Source organism: Harpia harpyja, chromosome 2 (assembly GCF_026419915.1).
Source record: "Harpia harpyja isolate bHarHar1 chromosome 2, bHarHar1 primary haplotype, whole genome shotgun sequence".
Classification (NCBI taxonomy): Eukaryota; Metazoa; Chordata; class Aves; order Accipitriformes; family Accipitridae; genus Harpia; species Harpia harpyja.
Genome location: NC_068941.1, coordinates 78,201,753 through 78,222,222, shown reverse-complemented (window position 1 = coordinate 78,222,222; position 20,470 = coordinate 78,201,753). Strand labels below are relative to the sequence as shown.

The 20,470-nt window shown below is 43.0% G+C and overlaps 1 protein-coding gene across 2 annotated transcripts in view; it reads left to right on the top strand.

The window, feature by feature from the left end:
• The first annotated feature begins 1,874 nt into the window (after positions 1-1,874).
• The window catches only part of AFAP1 (actin filament associated protein 1), a 119,583-nt gene continuing 100,987 nt past the window's right edge, over positions 1,875-20,470 (top strand). For both annotated transcript variants that reach the window (XM_052780560.1, XM_052780559.1), the window contains exon 1: positions 1,875-1,989. The gene's annotated coding sequence lies outside the window, so the exon portion shown is untranslated. The remainder of the gene's footprint in view (positions 1,990-20,470) is intronic.

Genomic DNA, 20,470 nt, shown 5'->3' with positions numbered 1-20,470 from the left:
TGCCAGAGCCAGGCACCCTGCTTACAGACTGCAGAGGTGCCACACAATGTCTTAGGGCAAGTGGAGGCTATACACTGAAGTGTTACTTAATGTAATGTGTGCATTAAAATTTATCAAACAGTGGCAGTAAAGCCACGAAATCCTGGAAGTGCTCACTGCAAGCATACAAATCAGTGGTACTATGCACGGATTACACTGCACGCGCCAGAGCAGCCAAGGGCTGTGCTTTTACAGCAAGCTTTTGGATTGGTCTCTCTAGCGATCCTGTTTTACAGGTCATGATACAAATCAAGTAGCTCTAAGACAGCAATAGCTGAAAGCAACTGAACTGTGGAGAAGTGGAGCTACGGTTTAATTTTTCAAGGCCGACTAAGCCCTTTAATATTGCCAGAAAAATCCCTACTTCGAAGTACTCCAAACCCCGCTCCTGCCAGCTCTCAACAAGCGGAATGAAAAAAGGCAGGTAGGAGCAGGCTGCTGCTGTCTGAAGAGCTCATCCAGTAGGCAAGTCCTTCCCTGCCCATACCCAAAGGCATACAAGAAAGAGAACAGCTGAAAGTGAGATTTTAGCCTAAACAATTTTTTCTGACAAGGTTGGGGTGTGAATTCAGCACTCCTGGTTTAGGCTACAGAGATCCCATGCATATCCTAGCTGGCCATGCAGTGTAAATGCTGAATAAATAGAATTTTCCCTGGTTGAACCTGTTACTTTGGGTATCACCATATTGGAATGACCGAGGATGATGAAACGGGACAGAAGATCCCATTAAACTTGGCCAGATCAAACCAAATTTTATTGACCAAAATTAAAGATGCTTAATGAGTTGTATACTCTTAAAATGCACAACAGAAGCTACAAGCTTGTACAGAATGATGAACTTGCATGTAGAATGCTCCACAAGCGCTTCTCACAAGAGATCATTTGTGCATCCGGCTGTTAGAGTTGAAGTAAACGAAAAGATGCTCTAACACCCAGCTGGACTAAAGATGAAGAAAAATTGTTGCCTTAACTAATGTTCTTCCTTTAGTAACATTCCTCTGTGACCTCAGTTTTACAATTTCTTTCTGGACAGAGAAGAAAATAAATACGTGAACTTGTCAAAGTTGGAACATGTTTACCCACCTTGTCCATATGCAAGTTTGCACTGGTTCGCCCTGTGATTTTGTTAAAAACTGAAGCCTGCTTTAAGCTCTTGGAGGGAATTTTTAATCAATACAAACTTTAATAAACATCGACTGTCTCACCTTGCACTCTTGATCTGCATCTGGCTTGTATCAAGCTAAGCGAAGATGACAGAGCCCAGTTTTAAATCCCGGTTGGGTCTGTGCATGGCTTTACACCATTTTAACAAACGGGCTTAAATTGTGACTTCAGATAAACGGCACCATGCTGGGTGGGCTCCAGTTCCAGGCTTTGGGTTATTCCCCCCACCCCCCCCGAACGCCAGACTGACAGCGTCTCCTGGCCATAAATACGGGAAGGGGGTGGACTGCGCTGAAGCTCCACTTCACGATTTCGCACTATTTCTGCATTTACTGGGCGGAAAAAAAAGCCTCCATCCACCAAGGACGCCTCTGCCCGGGGGCGGGAAGCCCCCGTCGGAACTGCCAGCATCTGCCTCGCAAGGTGTCGGAGGAGGGGGGGGCACTTCGGCTCACCTGCCCCTGCCCGGGGGGAAGCTGCCCCCCCCAACCCCTGCCCGTGGGCTGCCGCACCCCACCCCCCCATCCCTCCCCCCCCGCCTTTGTTCCGCTGGCTCCGCCTCCCCCCTGTCCCCTCCCCGCGGGGCGGGGGCCGGGCGGGCCGGGGGCGGTGGGAGCGGGCGGGCGGGCCGGCGCCCCGTCCTCCCCGCCCCGTCCCCGCCCCTGGCGCGGCGCGGTGCGGCGCGGTGCTGGGCTGCGCCGAGCTCCGCGGCCGGAGCTGCGCCCGCCCCCGCTGCTGCGCGGAGCCCGCTTTGTGCCGGCAGCCGCGGCAGGACGGCCGGAAAGGTAGGAGGGCTGCCGCGGTCCCCGCTCGCTCCCGGCAGCATCGCTCTCCCGAGCTCGGCGGGCGGGGAGGGAGGGAGGGAGGAAGAGGAGGAAAAAAGAGGGAGGGGAAGGGCTGGATTCGGAAAGGGGCTTTTTTCTGCCGAGGCTCCGCTGCCGCCCCGGGCAGCCCCGTGCGAGGAAGGCCGTGGGCTGGCTGGAGAAAAGCCTGAAAAATAAAAAAGTCCCGCTCGTTTTCTTGGCCGGGAGAAGCACATGGAAAAAGCGGCGAGGGAGCCCGAGCATCAGGCGGCGGCTGCCGCCCCCCTCGGCTCCCCGCCGGGCCCCGGCATCGCTGCGGGACGCGGCCCGCGCCCGGACTTCGGACGAGCCCAAAATCCGGCCGAGATCCCGCGGAATGAAAGCCTCCGTTTGCCATCCCCGAGCTCGCATCCCTTCCCAGGGAGAGGCACCAAGCCTGGCAGCCGCGCCGCTGCTTTGTACGGCTGAGAGTTTCGTGATTTTCTGCCTTTCAGGGTGGGAAGAGGTGGTCTCTCTCCAGACCTTGCCATTTGAACCCGTTTCATCATAGCCGAGAGATTGCATCATGTTACAGTCCTGGATTCAGTAAGGGCAAAGGCGAAAAGAACCATCCTTCCAGATCTATCCCATTGGCTTCCCCATTCGACCCCCTCCTTTTTATTTCCTGTTTAACAGAGAGGTTAAAACTAAAAAGCAGCCTGCGATTGGTAGGCGGCGGTTCAGTTCACAGCGACGTATTTTGATTTCTTCCACTGAGGGTTTTTTGGAAACTCAGTTTTAACTTTGTCGGCTCTAGGCGCGTATGTGTCTTGTGTGGGGAGGGTAGGGGAAACTTGCCAAAGATTTAGCCGGTAGGAAAATAATAGGCGGCAAAAGAGCAAGAGAAACAGCCAAAAGCAGACGTCGCTTTATAAACTCCGAGCTCTGGAGTCGCAGGAGGTGAATGGATTCAGGCAGGCATCCCTCGGAAACCGAGGTGTTCACCTGCCCCAAAAGGCAGTGCAGTTGAATGGATGCACGCTTCTGAAAGGCAAGACGAGACAGATGTCGGGAACAGAGAAGTATTGAGCTAATCTCCCCTCTGGATCCTATAGGACCAGTTTGATGCCAACACTTGGTGTGTCCTTGCCTGTTGTGTTTATCGTACCTTTGCCGTGACTGAGCTTTTCAGCTGAGATCTGACTATAAAATAATACATCTCGAAGCCAGAGAGATCTAATTAAATATTGTACTGCAGTCCAGGGCTTCCTAAGCCGACGGATTCTGCTGTTCTTTGTGCGGTTCTTTGTTTTGTTCCACGGGGAAAAAATGTCATAGCACGGCTTGGGTTGGCTCTCGGAGTATGTTCCGTAACTAGTATCTCGTGCTCGCAGGTGCTCTGTCACTGTTTGCTCCGAGTGTTACAGGGCCACTTTGTTCTTTCAGGAAAATAGCAGTATTATGAAATTCTTTCTCTCTGCTTCTCCGGGAAGGGTCAGTGCAGGGGGACAAGGGAACAGCTTGGCAGCCGGATGGATCCATCCATCAGCGCTCTCCTATATGGGCACATGGTGCCCTTCAGTCATCCCTTATGCCTCCTGGTGGTTTCTATAGGAAGAGCTGCACAATTACTTTCTCCTTTTGAACAATCCGTTTTTCCATTTGGAACTGGGGTGGAAGAGGAGCAAGTCCTGCATTAAAGCCCGAGGGAGAGCAGTCCTGTCCTTCTGGGGCTATAGGGCATCAGATGGGTTTAAGAAGAATTTGAAATGGCTTCTGAAAAGAAGCATCCACAGTTTTCTTTGTGTGTCTGGATACCCAGTGATCACAGTGACAAGCCTGCGCGCAGAACAATGAGCAGATATTCACTGCCTTGGGGATATGTGGCACTGTTTGGTGTTTCCCAGGAAGTATGTCAGCAAAATTCAAAGTGTTATGTGGTGTTCCTGGGTCTCAGGTAGATTTTTAGATGAAGAGATTTGGAAGATCTGTGGGGTTGAAACTGCAGTGTTTCTTGAAGCGGTGGCAACAAAGAGGGGTAAAATGCAAAGACACATTAATAGGTCAGCCACTCACACTATTTTAAAAATCTTACAATCTTAGTGGAAAGGTTTTTCATTTTCATCTCCTGAACCTCCCAAAATTGAAGGGATATTGTCAGAGACATAAAAAAAAAAAAAATTGAAATCTCAGTGGGGGCAGGCTGTATTTGGTACACATATGACTAATTGTCCTATTCGTTTCAGTGGTGCAAAGAGAACCTGCTGTAAGGTCAGATCAGGAATTGTCTTGCCCTGCTGCTCGCTGCAGACTTCCTTGAGACATTGCCCCAGGACAAAGAGCCAGCGGTTCAGGGCTGGTTTATGCAATCTGGAGTCAACCGATTTAATTTCCGTCCATTTTCACAAGTTTCGTATCTGATACATCAGTCAATGGGAGTGTGGTGTCCAGGAGCTTGCCTGGTTAACTGCATTGTTCAAAGCTGTGCTCTTTGTTTTGCGAGGAGGGGGCGAGGGGGAGGAATGGATGTGCTTTATATTCATTTGCAAGAGATCTCTTGCTGAAGTGGGAGGGTGGAATGCAAGGACTTACGCTTGCAAACTCCTGTACAGTTTAGTTCACTCTATGTTATTATGGTTTTAGTCACACTAAACCCTACTGTGTCAACTTTTCAAAAAATTTATGCATCCCTTCCAGTTACGCAATTCAGCTTGTTTTAGATGTGAATCACACCTAGCTACTGGTATGACCCTGAATTTCCTCTGATTCATCAGTTTATTGACAAATACAGTGTTTCATCTAGCACAGGAACTGTCTGTCTGGGCTGAGCAGGTGAGTGTGTTACACTCTCAGTAGATACTATTCCAGGTTAATATACCCTAATATAAAATGTTCCGAGGCTCCCAGTTGACCTCTAATAGTAAACCCCAACAAAAGTAATAGAAAAATGGAAGTCAACCAAAGGAATACAGGGCTACTGTGAACTCTGGACCAGGACTGAAAAAGCTAAGTTTTGAATGTACTCCTTTTCTACATCTATTAAGGTTATCTGTTGAAATTTAGGAGCAGTTAGCTTTTCTACTATGAAGCATCCTAAGCTGGACTTACAGCAAATTTAAGTTTTTGATATCATACCAGATGTCTTTTGGGGGAGTGTCTGTATAAAGCAATACTGAGAATAGTCTGTCAACACTATGAGCAGGTAGGAAAACATGTAGCTGCAATTGCACGGAGGTGACTGAGTGCAGTGTGCAGGGGTTACACCGGCGTGACTGTCGGACGGCACCTACCCATCTACGTATATGTGAAGGTCTTGTATTTGTATTGCATATGCAACAGCACTGTAAAATACTATGTATAGATTAAATTGCTCTCACTCCCTGATTAAAAGTTAACTCTTGACTCTCCAGGTCATGAAACACGTGCTGATGCTAGTAATGCTAATGAATAGAATCTCAGGAACATAATTGGGGTTTGTGGGAAGGGGGATATCTCATAGCGGATAACAAATGAACCTGTTGGGACATAAGCCCTATTTTCCAGAGATACAGTAAGAAATGAAAAGCTGAATAGCAGAAAAATAGAGTTGTCTGCCTTCCATTACCCCTCTGCCACCTTAACAGAAAGTTGGTCATGACGTAAGGTTTGACTGCTCAAGGTGCTGAGCACCCTTAACACACAGCAATGTCCACATGAGCTGGTGGTGATCACTTCTCTTAAGAGTAGCCCTGGGGAGAATACACTAGGCTGTGAAAAGGTTGAATCGATATCTGTTGTATATTTTACCAGTGTCCATCAAGACGTCTAAGAAAGAAACTCTTAAAAGAAGAAGTTTTTTTTATAGGTTTGATTTTGTATAGATACTGCTCTTTACATGTAGTGTCTCTTAAAAGTTGATGATGTATGTTTGGCAGTAAAATAAGCAAAACTGCATAGGACTGTCTTCTTTAAATCTCTTTCCTAAACTGAAAAAGAAATAAACATTTTAAAAAATCAGTTCATTATTCCTTTCATGGTGACATAGTGGTGGGATTTTTTTGACTGTCTGGGGGATTTCTGCTGCCAGCATCTCTCTGCCATCATGTATTTTTAAGCTGAGTGATAAAGGCTGTCTTTCTCTAGGACAGATGTTGGTAATGGCCTTATTGTGCCAAAATCCTTATGAGTACAAAATGCTGAATAAAAATATTTCCATCCATTAATAATAAGTGCCAGAAAAGAGTACACAAGTGGTTTCAAATTTGATCTGTAATGTAGCTGATGTCTCAAAGATAACAGCGTTTTACCCCCAAGAAATATAGCACTTTGTGTATGTGAGCTAATTGGTATGAGTTGCACTAAATATATATTATTCATTAGGGGACTGTGATTATATCATGTTTGTGAATTCCCCAAAGTCTCTTATCACTGTCCTAATCACATCTAAACATTTATGGAAAACAAGATTTTGGTGTCCAACTTGACTGACTGATGTTCTGGCTTGCTGAGTTTATCCTGAGCTGGTAGCCACTTTTAATGAGCATGCTTGCTTGGTTTATTTAAAATGAATGGTCTTTGGGAAAGGAGCTTTATTCATGTATTCACATTATCAGAGATAGCACTCCTTCACAGAGAATACACAGTGGTATGTTATCTCAGTTTTGCAGAGAAGCAAATAGTAAAAACTCTTTAATATGCCACTTTCATGCTGAACTCCTATGCACTGTCTTCAAATGTATAAAAGCTCAATATTTGGCCAGTTGCTGTGGATGGATATTTTTTTGTCCATTAAAGTATGTTTAAGTGTCTCTTTGAAACTTATCTGCTCTCTCATCGGTTACACATGCTTATGGCATTCCTGTTGTTCAAAAGTGGAAGAGAAGAGAAGAGAAGGCAAGGTAAGGAGGGAATTTCCCTGTTATTAGCAATTAGCGGATCCAGATTTTTTTTTGCTGTATCGTTTCTTACCAGGAGCAGCTGCAAAGAGAGAATTACCGTGTGACCTTCACAGCATTTCCTAGCGCCGTCATCAATCAGATCTGACAGGAGCTTTATCGCATCTATCAGTGTGGCTCATAAGCCACATGCTGTCTAGTCTAGGGGGAAAAACAAACAAACAATGGGGGCTACTGTAGGTTTTGTTGAAAATAAAACAACCAAGACTGAGCTTTTCCCATATGTGGCGGCTTTGTAGGCAGATTTCAATTTTTACCGTGTGCTGTTGGGCTGATTAGTAAAAGATGATGATTGCAAAGCAGTGGAAGAGACTTCCGCTACATCTCAATGGCATTGGCAAATCATTCATAAGCTGTTGCAGCTTCAGCCTTTCGCAGTCGATGCTCTCCAGTCTCATTCTAATGCTCAGCATTATTTTTACTGAGGAATTGATGCAGTTAGATTAATCCAGGTGTTTTCTGCACACGTAAATATTAGGGAATAAAGAAGTGTTTTCCGACTTCTCTGATTCTTACATGAAATAACATAGCTTTCTCAGATTAAGAGGTTTACTGTTTTTTGTGGGAACGTGCGTGCCGTCGCAGGCTATTCTAGGGCTCTTTCAGAGACAAGTTTACAATGTAGTGGCCAAGGTCAGCCGATCAGCTGCAACATCCCACTTGTAAGCATGGAAAACTTTATTAGCACCCTGTAAGTGGTTGGTTTGTTTGTTTGTTTGTTTGTTTGATTTTCCCTACTGACCTTGGTCTGCTTTGGAATTTTACTGAAATTTACAACATTTTGTGTTCTTAGATTTGTTTCGCTGTTACACCAAGTTCACTGCTGTTTTCAAATTCCTTTGCTCTCCTTTTCTTGCCAGCTGCTCTAAGTACAACTTTCTTGCCTTCCTTTCCAGGGCTCACTACAGTGACAGGTTGTCACTTCATGCCTGGCTTCCTTGCAGGCAAAGTCCTAGCTAACAGGTAGACAGGAAAGCAAGAAGCAATGGGGACAGGCAGAATTGCTAGTGTGTAATTCTAACTTCCTTCATGGGCAAATATTTCTGTGTATATGTGATATATACAGATACATATGTGGATGTATACAGGCAGGTACATACATAGAGAGTGTGTATATGTATAGGTGATAAATATTAGAGCTGCCTTTGTCACACAGGTTTTCCGAGAAAAATGGCTGATTGCTAATAAATATATATATATTTACTGTTACACCATCAAGTAAAAGGTTAAGGCCCTGACCTTCAGAGTGGTAATGTTGATGGCCAACAGCAGGGTATGATCTATAGTTTTATGTGGTTTTTAACCAGCCAATTCTTGGTAGAAGCTACCTTGGTACCAGATTTGGGCAAGGAAGCTTGAAATGCCGTAAGAAATGTGCAATAGCAGGTGCAATGAAAATGCTCATAAAACGTGAAATACGTTCAGCAAAATGGTTATCTACTCTGTCAGGAAAAAAATCACGAGTTGGCTAGCTGGCTATGGAAAGAATGACTTTTGTGGTTTTCCTCTGTGTGTGCTGTGTCAGTTTGACAGGTTTTATGGCCCCAGCTGCTGAACGGGCACTAGGCAGGGCAGCGGCTGCAGCTCTCAGCTTCAGGCCCAGAGACCAGCAAACCTGAGTTTAAAAGGAACCTGCCCAAAACGATGCTGTGCGTCGTCCGTCTTCAAACGCTGGGGCCATCCCTGAGGATTTTGGCAGCTGAGGGGAAGGGTTTGACAAACAGATGCCCTTGGGTGGTTTCAGACGGTGCTGTCAGCCGCTGCGTGCTGGCAGTGCTCGTCCTCACTGTTGAGCCGGCATCAGCCCCAGCATCTCTGCCCGAGCAAGGGATGGGGCCGGGAGAGGCTGGAACTCTGGACTACGAGGTCCAGCAGCCAGGCACTGCGGCTGCACAACCACTTGGTAGAGAGGTTTTAAGAGACCAGAGCCGTAAGAGGTCCGGTTCCAGCAGGAGGATGAGGAGGAGAGCAGAAGCTGCCAGCAGGAATCGGCCTTGGGAGCGAGTCCTGTGTCATCGTCCGGGGGCTCCTGCTTCATGAGCATGCAGCGAACCAGCCAGCTGCCTGCTGCTGGCGTAGACCGTATGAAAAGACATCCTTTCAGCCCTGCAAGCACGGTGGGCCGCAATGAGGAAATGATAAAATGGCAGGAGTTGAAAATAAGATAGATAATGTAAAAGGCAAAAGCATTAGATAAGAAGCAGGGCTGCCAAGTGTCACCAGGGCAGTGGTGGCCGGGAGCCGAGCTGCAGAGGGGCCACTCTCTGATGCTGTTCTACTGCTGGGGGTTAGCATAGATCAAACCGAAAGAAAATGCCCTTGTGGAGAGTGGGATTTATTCTTGTAAGCCAAGACCGTGCTAGGGAATAGACTGCAATACTTAACTGGATGTTGTCACTGGCTGTAGGAGATACAGACGGAAGAAAATACATACCTGAAAATGTTAGGAGCTAGCTGATTTTCAACTCTGTTAACACACAGCATTATCAAAGAATACCCTTTGGAAGATGAAAAGATTTGTTTCTTGGAGGGGGGGGGAAATATTCAGGCTGAGGAGCTTCTGTGAATATACAGAGCTCTTCTCCTTGCCTGATCCCTCTATCTGCACCATGTGTTTGCCATTAGGACCATGAAAAGCCATGAGTCTCCTTGGACAGGGGATGATGGGTGCACGGTGGTCCTTGAGGAAGAACCAGGAGAGCTGAAAGGAGAGAGAGGCTAGGTCAGGCCACGGCATTTTGTTTTGAGCTTAACAGGAATGAGATCCACCCTGAAGAGTCTTGGGGAGAATTCTGGATGAGGGCCAGTGTGAATAATGCTGAGTGCAGATGGGTGGGACCCCACCTGGATACAAAAACAATCCTATTTCCAAGGTTGGTTAGTTCTGCTGGAAAAAGGGATATTTAACAAGTAAGGTCTCATTTAAAAGGAAAAAAAAACAGTTGGAGACCTTAAAAAAAAAAAAAGCAAAGCTAAAAACCCTAGTCTCTCACTTCAGAAATTAATGAAAACAAGCCCCCAAACATGCAGACAGCTGAAAGCACACACCAAAACCCTCAGCTAAACAAAACAAGTGTTCTCTGGGGAAAGGAAGAGCTGTTCTCTCTCTGGGAAAGTTTGTCTGTTCCTGTGACTTGTGAACTTTTCATCTTCTCTGGGACTTTCTGCTGTCCTTGCTTCACTTTTTGCAGCTTCTTGGTCTCCTGCACTTCTTTCCCTGGAGCTCAGAGAAGTGTTTATGCAAGTGCTCAGCTTTAAATAAATGAATCATCTTATTTGATGTCGGTGAGATTACTGCTTGGGTTTGCATGCGTGTTTACGCTGGTCTGCTGAACGGGAGCCCTGCGGAGAGGAGTCAGCTCGGGAGGTGTGTAAGGTGTGCCAACCCCACATCCACCTTTCTGTCCCCAAAAGGAGCCTTCCCACCGACCTCCACTGCTGTGGCTTGGAGCCACCAAGACACCTTTCCCCTTGTGACAACCACATCCTGAGCCTGATCCCAAAGCCGATCTGGATCAAACTGTATCCAACAAGCCAAAAAGACACAACAGTTAATTTTAACCTGACTCAAGTCCCAATTAGTCTCTTGGTGACTGCTCTTCCCGTCTGTCTGTCTGCAATGACTGAGCCTCACAGCCTCTCAACGCTGCAATTTCCTTCAGGTCGCTTTGGATCTTCTTTATTATTGTTTACAAAACGCCGAGTCTAGATTTTGCATATGTGGAAAATCTTGCTGGTAGCTGTCACCCCTTGAACCTCATCTTCTCCAGATCTCTCATTCTTCTGTCCTCTTGCTTATAGTCCAATTATGTAACTTTTGAAAGTAATCTGAGCTTAAAAAATAAGCTATACTGAAGGCTTCCCTGTAAACAGTCGCTCTCTCTACATCCTAAGGGCAATTACAGGTATGTGTAGAAGGCCCACGTGACTGTCTCCCCCAAAGAAAGAACTGAAATACTGATTAAATTACAAGGAAAGCAAAAGCTGTCTTGAAGAGCTATGATGTTTGGGGATTTTTAGACTTCTTCAACCCTTTACAACTTCTTTTTCTTACCACAGTAATATCTTTTTAAGCATTATGGGACTAGCTCTGCTGTACTTGCACTTGGGGATTCCTTTCTGGTTTATGGTCAGCTCATCTACAGGCTCCAAGATCTAAGTGCAAACTCACATTGCCCTGAAGTTTATTGTACTTTGTGAGAGCAAAGGGTGAAATCCGTCTTTGAGACTTGGGGTCATTTGGGCTAGGTTTCCTGACATACCAGCCCTTACAAAAAAACAGCTGTTCTGGAGTTGTCACTCTGCTAGCTTTAAAGAAAAACAACCAAATAAATTAAAAATATTCGGCCAAATAGGGATCAAACCTTAGCTTGGTTTGAGTGTGCTTTAAGTAGTCTCAGTCTTTGCATTTGCACTAGTTAAGTTCTTCTTTGCCTTCAGGGAGGTGCCTTGGAAGCAGTATTTATGAAAGAGTCCAGCCCTTTCCCTGTACATCACCATAGGGAAGGGCTGCTTCCTACTGAGGTTGAAGTGCTTTCCTCTGTGAGTCAGAATCTGGACAACCCAGAGCAACATCTAAATGTAAATATCCGAAAGTAAAGATACATGAAATGAAGGTACGCAGCTTGCCTAGGTGTGACTGCAAAGCTGTTCTTGGCCAGGAGGCATCACGTGGATGGTCCTGTCACCCAGCAGAGCCAGGACCAAAGTGGCCCAGAGACAACATAGCTGGAATGTGCCCTTGCTCAAGCTATAGCTTGAGCTACATATATAGCCAAAGGAGTGTGTGCCCTTCTAGGAAGTTGTCATCAGGGATTTACAGACCACATGGTACCCTAGGGCAGCTCTTTACATGTTAATAACTCATAAAAAACTAATGGCTTCATGAGATGGGACAGGGAGTAGGAAGTGAAAATGGCAGGTGCTCAGGGTGCAGAGGGAAGGAGAGAACTGGCTTAGCCTGCCTGAATGCTTGAAAGGAATGCATAATAAAGTTGTAAGGATTTTGGTACACTGGTCATCTCTCTCATCAGCCCTGCTAGTGCCTCAGCACTCCCAAGATTTCAGTACAAAACCGTAATCTTCACTTTAATGAAGTGCATAGGAGAGAGAGAAGTGTGTAAGAATCCTGTAGCATCTTTTCCCTTTTTTGCTATAGTCATCCCGGTTTATAAGCTTTGATCTTAACTCCTGCAATTCAGGTAAGTTTAGGAACACTCCTTAAATCTGGGATAAGCAAGCATTTATCTACTTTACCTGGGAAACTTAATTTTTAGAATAATGCTAGGTGTTATATCCGTAAGACCATTTGCCACACCACTTTTTAACTGCAGTTTGTAGGGGTTAGCTCACCTGCCCCTTCTGTCAAGCAGTCTATCGAGCAAACATCTCACCTGCGGTTTTACCGCCCTGTACTCCTTATGTGAGCAGTGTCATGTAATGCTATTTGCTATTAAAATTACAGACTGCGCTCTTCTCCCAGCGAGCCAGTGGAGAAGAGCCGTGCAAGTTACCTCACTGATGTGAGGCGTGCTGGGACTTTGCAGACATAGGTGCACTTTTCTTTGATTGCATTCACTAGGGCCAGCTATAGGGGGTCGTGACCATCCCAGATCAGTTCACTTCATTACAGCAGTCTGCCAAAATAATCCTTCCCCTATTCATTTCAGCTGCACCCAGTGCAATGAAGCAACTAGAAGTATGTGTATAATTCTAGAAGGCTCTTATCAGCTCTGGGAGGGGTGGAATGAAGCACAGCTCTATGTGTACCGTAGCACTTCACAGGGTAGTTTTGCTGCAGTCAATAATAAAGAGCATTTTTTGCATGGTTCAGAAAGGCACAAAGTAATATTAGGCAACTGTACCTTCTGATAATAGAGTCAGTCAGGGTGTCACTACATGAAAGCTGACGAAGGACATGACAAGGTTTTTCCTTGGATTGGAGAAATCATTACTAGTGGCATAATTCTCCCAAATTGTAATTATTGGACATTTTCTGGTAAGCCTACCTAGGAAAATGTTAAATCCCTTTTGTCATTGTTTCTTTTATTAAAGTGAGAATTTCTTCCCAATTCTTGTAAGGAGGAAACAGATACTCCACATTCTCCAGTGGAAGTTGTCCAAAGCAGAAGGGAAAAATGCCATTTCAAACAGTTAAGAACAGAATGATAAAAGCCACCTGGAAAAATAAATGTTCAGTGGTTGCTGATTTCACATGTAAAGTGCATTTTCCTATGGAATTATTATTTTTACTGTAGTAAACCTAATACAGCATTTAATAATTTTATTCATTTTTTTTAATTTGGCATTACAATCAGAGTGATGTCTCCTTCTTCCTGTTCTTAAGAAATAGCATCCGTGCCTACAATGACTCCTCCTCTGCCTGTAGGCAAGTGAATTTTTGTCATTGACTAATAAGAGAAGGATCAGGGACTTGGGACCCTAATAATAGGACTGCTGGGAAATCACTGAACGCCAGCAGAGAGCCCTTTGAGTGAGAATTTTCATTGTCTGCTGCCATTATCTTGTTTTACATTCAGCTTGTCTGCCGGCTTGCGCCTAGTAGCGAAGATTACTAGAATCTGGGCTTTTGAGGATACCATTATTTGCCTTTCTTTATCTGATCGCACCATGGAATTATGTCACTGAATTAAAATTGTGATGGTGGTAGACTGTGTGTCCTGGATGATTAAAAACTTCATCAGCATAAAGTTGCATGTTCTTTAATTTAACGATCAGAGGGCTGCATCCCATCTGTTCCAAGTGTGAGGGCTAAGAAATGGCATTATTAAGCTAGCTAAACAATGTAAAATGTATATTAAGACTAGCAAAGGGAATGATTTGGGTAGTTTTGTATTGCCCTAGCTTCTTTATCTTCCCAGAGGTTTTTTCCTACCTTCTTCATATGTGTAACCATTTTCAGAATCTTTCAAGGCAAAAACTGTGTATTCTGTAAGATAAGTAAATAGTGTGTCACCACTCTTTCGGTGTATTGGTATTGTACGATTTTTACTAAGATACTTGTTAGGCCAGATTGCTATCAGTTTCCAGATTAAAAATAGTAACTTCTGAAGGGAAAATTTAAAGTGGTGTATTGATCGTGACTGATAGCTTCTTTTCCAAACACATTTCCAAATGATCATCTATCAGCATCTACTCATACAGGGCACTTGGCAATGTAGGATGAGCTCAATCTAACTACGTCATCCAAAGATGACAATATTTCTGCTGGACTTGGTAAACATTCAACTGGTTTGTCTCCACAGTGAAATCATTTCACTTGTAAATATTGTACCCCAAAATATTAATATTAATTATTATTTATGTTTATGCTTGTTCTTAAGCAAAAGCCTACCCCATACTGGAGATTTTTTGGACTTGGCATACATTCGTGACTGAAGGTACCCTATCCTCTATACGATTTCTGCCATCCTTTTTCTTTGCCTTGCCTTCCTCTGTATTTGATTGAGTACCTGCATCTGTTGTGAATTTTCATGTGAGAGGAGATTATGATAGAGTCAGTATCCTGACAAATTGCTTTAGAAGACAAATGGTGAGAAAGTCCCCCCTTGTAAGAAATGACACCAAGGTGCTCCAGCATGGTGATTTGCAGTCCCACAGTACAGAGTCGTGGCAATGGGAATTTTTTGGGTCTGCTTTTTTATCGGAAGACCATGGGTAGAAATTATGTAGGGGATTCATTTCAGATTATTTTCAATCACTGTCCTTCAAGGACAGAATGCAACTTGACATGTGCAACGAAAGGCAAAGTGAAGCAGAGGGCAACCAACTTGGACATTGATGGAAGAGGAGAATGATTTCAAATAGTAACAGTAATAGTAATAGCAAAGATTTGTGACATAAATGCATCAATGCTTATCTACATCAGATGTAGATGAGTAGTAATGGGATGTAGAAGAGTAGTGATGGGATATATAACTGCATTATTCAGTGTACTGCGGGGGCTGGTGCTAAATCGACACGGCTGAACTGGTGTTGGTAGGTTAGGAAAAGCAAAGGTACTGAATGCAGTGCAAACCCTTACCCTGCTTGTCAGTGGGATTTGAGGGAATAGGCATGCTGTTTGCTAAAACAATTTTCATTATGTTTGCAGTGACTTGTCACATTGGCTGTTCTTGATACAAGGATGACAGCTACGAGCCAGAAGTGGTCTTTCCCTCCTCCCTTCTCTTGGGACAGTGGGATGAAATCTTTCATTCGTATGTCAAATCTGTTATGGTTTTCACACGAGAGTTTTGAGGCTGGGAGAAAAAGACCCATGATGAGGCTGTGACAGGAGGAAGCCAAAGTTAGAGTGAAATGAGAATGCATTTTTATGAAGTAATGTTGCATTTACTAATCTTGAAGATTAGCATTTGGAAATGTGCTTTCTAGCTGAGGAGAAACAGTATGTTTTAATCTATTCACTTCTAAATTAGGACTCAACTATTGGTACTTGCAAGGCACTAAGAAAAGCAGTCACTCGGACCATCTGTATTGAAAAAATGGGAATATGAAGCTAAGCGTCATCGTATGTTCACAAGTCCTGCCTGTCCCTGGTGCTTTTAACAGCAGCCTCCTGTGCATGCTGAGAGAGTCAGAAACTGAGGAGACTATGTGAGCTCCACTGTGGCTCCCAATGGTGCCAGTTAATAGGTATCTGAGAAAATGTAAGTCTAGATATTTCTCTTACTTCTGTTCTCAGTAAAACCAGTTAAGCACAGGAAAAAGATGACATAAAAATGGTAAGTAACAATAGCACTATTAAATATGTGTGTGAATATAACATACGCCTTTTTGAACAGCTTTCTAACTATATTTAAATAGCTTTACTGTAATGAGAAGGGTCTTCTTCACTTTCATTTTATTAAAGGTAGGATCAGATTTTCACATTAAAGGCGTGTGAAAGCTGATAAGCACTTAGAGTGGGATACATCCTGCTAGACTCGAGCCACACACGGGAGAGCAGGTCTGCAGCTGAGCTCCTTCCTTGTAGACTTCCTTTACAATCAGGGGGTAGAAATCTGCTTCTCTAGGATGTAATTAATCTGATCTGTTCTAGATGTCTATTTTAGGAAGCCTAAATTTCTCCATTGTCTGTGCATTGAGCCTAGGGCAGCTAGCCGAGATACAGATGACTACATTGTAAGCATTGGCATTTAGTCAGAGGAACGTCACCTCTAAAGCTCAAATGGTCTGCCTCCCTGCTTTCAACCCTGTAAAATGAGTAATTCTGCAGTAAAAGAATTGCTTGAGGAGGCTTAAAACAAGATGATCATTCTTTGGATTTGCATAGATAGGTGGGTTAGTTGTACTCTTAATTTGGGTTTTCTCACTGCTTACAAAAAACGTCTGTCAGGACATCTTTGCATGGCTACTTCAATGCTTTGAAGGCTCATGGGACTCAGTGAAAACATCCTCGAAAAGAGATTGAAAATGCAGGAATGATGACTGAGATTCTTGGAAAATGAGTTTTATGAGGCAAAATCCTTAGTGGTGTATTTCTGAGCATTGCTGTATAATTTTAGTTCTCTGCTTAATGAGTAATTTGCCGTATTGGTCTCATGTAAGATCATTCGTATACCAAATGTCAGTTCATTCAGCTGTGAGATTTTTATTTAGACTGCTGTGCTCAGTGCTTTACTAATTAAGGTGTCTTGCATTTGGGTGACTAAGGTTCTTAATCTTAAATAAACCAAAATTATCAGTTTTATTACCACTGTTTAAAAAAGAAAAAAAAGTGCTGTCAAATCACAGAAAAACATGTTCTGAAGACATAAGAAAGTGAAAAAGAAACTGATTGTGTAGTCATTGGGAGTCATCACATGGGAAACTACAGCTAGAATTTGGGAAAATTTTGCTGCTTGTGTCCTTGGAAAAGGTGCACATTAGAGGCCAATAATTTACTAATCCATTTAAAAACGAATCCTACGTCTGAGTAATATCAGGGATTTGGGATTTTGAAAGGAAGTCCAGGGAGAACCAGTGACTTGAATTTATTACCAAACCCTGATTTTTTTGTAAGTATACTTAAGATTTGGACAGGAAGTATAGATATAGATAATTGAGAAATACAGCTTTCTTCAGCAGAAATCCATCTATAAACCATTGTATTGCAAGCTGATCTCCTTAAAGGCTGTTTTTTAACCAAACTTTTATTTGGTTTTGTTTTTATTATATACTCTATTATATATATTACATATTAAATACATTATATATTATATATTTATCCTTCTCAGGTAGTTTAGTAGAGCAATAATTTCCATAGCATTTAGTGAAGAGATTTACATAGAGATGGCTGGAAACTGTAAACATGCAACAGCACTGAAATGACTCCAGTAGGAAATGAGCACCCATAAAAATAGGGTTTTGCCCACAAGACCCAATCAAGCAAAGTTCTTTATACGTGTGTGTGTTTGCATTGAAGCCAATGGGAATATTCAGAGATTTAAATATGTCTATTAATGCACCAGAAGGTCAAATAAAACTGCAGACCTAGAAGATGCAGAGCACCTTGTGAAGCTCCTTCGTCCCAGGGTTAACATGACCCCTAAGGCAGACAGTGTACATAACCCATGTTCTGTATTTCTTTTCCTGTTGACATTTGTTTACTGGTATCAGCCTTTGTCTGACTTTTTGTTGCTGTTTAAGTCCTAAAAATAGTTCAAAGGCTTAAAAATATTTTAAGCTATTTTTATAAAGAATATAGTTGTTATCACTGCTTCAGGCTGAATAATTGCTGTCTGGCTACATCTTGCTTATATTACCTATTGTAGGTGACTTCCCAGAAAGGTTCATTATTGTTTGAAACGTGATGATTATTGCTGTATTGTTTTACCTAAATAATTTTTGTTGAATGAAAGAGGTAAGTTAAATATTATTAAGAGCTGGAGAGGTATAGCATTTATTAGAAACTGCTATTGATAAACACATCACATTCATTCAAGTGTAGACCACCACATGGTTGCTGTTCAGTTTAGGCAAGCGTGCATTTACATGTTCTTTACAAGGGCTTGTGATATGCTGAGCAGCTGGAGTTTACGTTAACATTCTGTATTAACCAGAAAGGCAAGACAGAGCTAAATGAGGGCATCAAGCCTTGGTAGATATTTCTGCGCTTTCCCCAAAACTATCCGGATCCCTAGCAAAACACCACAACTTGTTACAGATGTTGGTGGGAAGAGATCTGTTGTAGATATTCACACAACGCTCCTTACCTTACTGTCCAGAGAACTGCTGATATCTCTTACAGATAAAGACCTTAGATACAATAAAATTTAAAGGACTGGGCAGGGATTAGGAATTTAAATGCAAGGAACAACCTTCTGGAGATGCCTCCTTTTCGCTATTGACATTGATTTGGAAGAAACCGGTTTGTACCTGCAACCATATAGTAAGTACATAGGTGCTTATACTCTTCACTTCATAAGGATATTAATAAATACTACCTTCCCTAGGATTTCTTGACTTAAAAGTAATTTGCAACTAGTCTTCTCCCTGGGAAATAGTGAGGTCTGACCTAGTAATCTAGTAAAGTGTATTACAGGTGCAGTTCTGGAATAAAACCATATGCTGTTCAGCAAGCCTACAGCAAGAAAGCACAGGCTCTCAGTTTCAAAAGGGTGGAAACATCTAAATTTTTTTCTTCAGGCAGCCTCATTTGCTGACCGTAAATATATTTGGGGACAATTGGCCCCAACTTCTTAATAGATGACTAGCTGGTACCCATCACTCCTCCCCTTTCTGATGCTATTCTACTACCAATGTCCTACAGATGATGTGTATATATGTATATGTGTGTGTATATATATAAAAAAAATATACATACTCCAGGTGCTCTTCTTGGGTCAGTGGAGGATGGCTGAGAGAAGCCATGCTGTGAAATGACACTCAAATCTATGTCTACCCTTGCACTGCACTGCCTCGTCCCTGGCAGAGATTCCCGAGTAACATATAGCTCCTGGGTCTTTGCAGTGGACCCGATTCTTTTCCTCTTAATTTAGGCAAGCTTGCCCACTTTTCATGAGTCCGTGATGGAGCTGTGGGATTTTGCTGCAGAAACAGGAGCGCAAAGTAAAGCTAGATAGTGCTTCTAGCTGATGAATTGGTTTATCTGTGGGATAGCTGTGGGATAGGAAAGACACAGTGGCTTAAACTGTGTTATGAACAGCTGGTCTTGTATATGAATGCGTGTGTGTAGGCTCTTGCATTAACACTTCTGCATGCATTTACACTGTGTAACAGACATCCATAGATAAGCAACTAGAAATAAGATATTTCCCCTGCCATTGCAGGGGAATTCTGAAAGTCTTCAGGAGAGATTTCTTCCTATCATTTCAGATACATTTCCATTTCCTCTCATACTGGAAGCACCAAAGCTTTCCACTTTTCCATACTACATCCTTAAAGGCTATGGGTTCATTTTCCTTGTTTGGGTGTTGGGTTTCCCTTCCCTTCCCTTCCCTTCCCTTCCCTTCCCTTCCCTTCCCTTCCCTTCCCTTCCCTTCCCTTCCCTTCCCTTCCCTTCCCTTTCCTCTTTTTTTTTTTTATTTACTGCATTCATTTGCCATGGTGCTTGTGGATTCCAAAAACTTGCCAGGAGGTACTTTAAAAATTACTGACTTCTCTTGGTTGTTACATGTCAGCACAAATCAAAATACTTGTCAACTATTTTTCCAATAAATAGTTTTATTAAATTCATCTTACAGTGTAAGAATATGTATGTACTTTCTATTATTACTACTGCTTCTGTAAGGGTTGAATAATATGGTTGAACCATACTTCTAGGAAAAAAGAGTGTGGAAGGAACTGTATTGTACTCAATTTCACCTGGAGAACAATGTCCTGAGAGTTAAAATACATCAAAAAATTAAATAAGTCCCCTTGAAATGTAAGATGTGAATAACTGTGTGCATTCCTCCACTATAACATTTGCTTATCCAGTTTCAGTCTGTTCTGTTTAATTATCAGGTAGAAGCACAAAGTAAAAAGGGTAAAAAGTAAAGGGTAGGTGTAGTAGCCCACTGGTTCATTATTTTTGTTAAAAAAAAAATAAATCTCTACTGATGTTGTATTTATTGACCTTAAGCCAAATTTCAGAAGGGAAAATAAATAATGTCCCTAATGTAAAACATGAAATACTACTGGACTGTTTAATTCTCACAGAAATATTCAGAATGAACTTTACTACTCTTTGCGTGGTTACTTTGTAGTCTTTAAAAGCACAGAGCTGCATTGTTATCAGAGCAGCTAATGCTTTCCACAGAGATGCAGGATAACACCCCTGCTAGGAATGCTCTGCCCCAGGGAGGAGAAAGCTAAATGTGAGCCTACTTGCAGCTATTGCTTTCATTTGAAAATAATTATAACATTTAGGCTATTGGTGACATTGCCTCCGGTAATTTCAGCAGTTTAGAGTGCCTGCGTGTATTTCACATAAAATACTCAGAAGAATTTTGCATATGTGTTTAATATACACCATTTTTTACCTTCAGGTGTTTTGTTACAGTATGGTCTACGCAGCCCAGAATTTCTATGTCCGAGTCACGCGT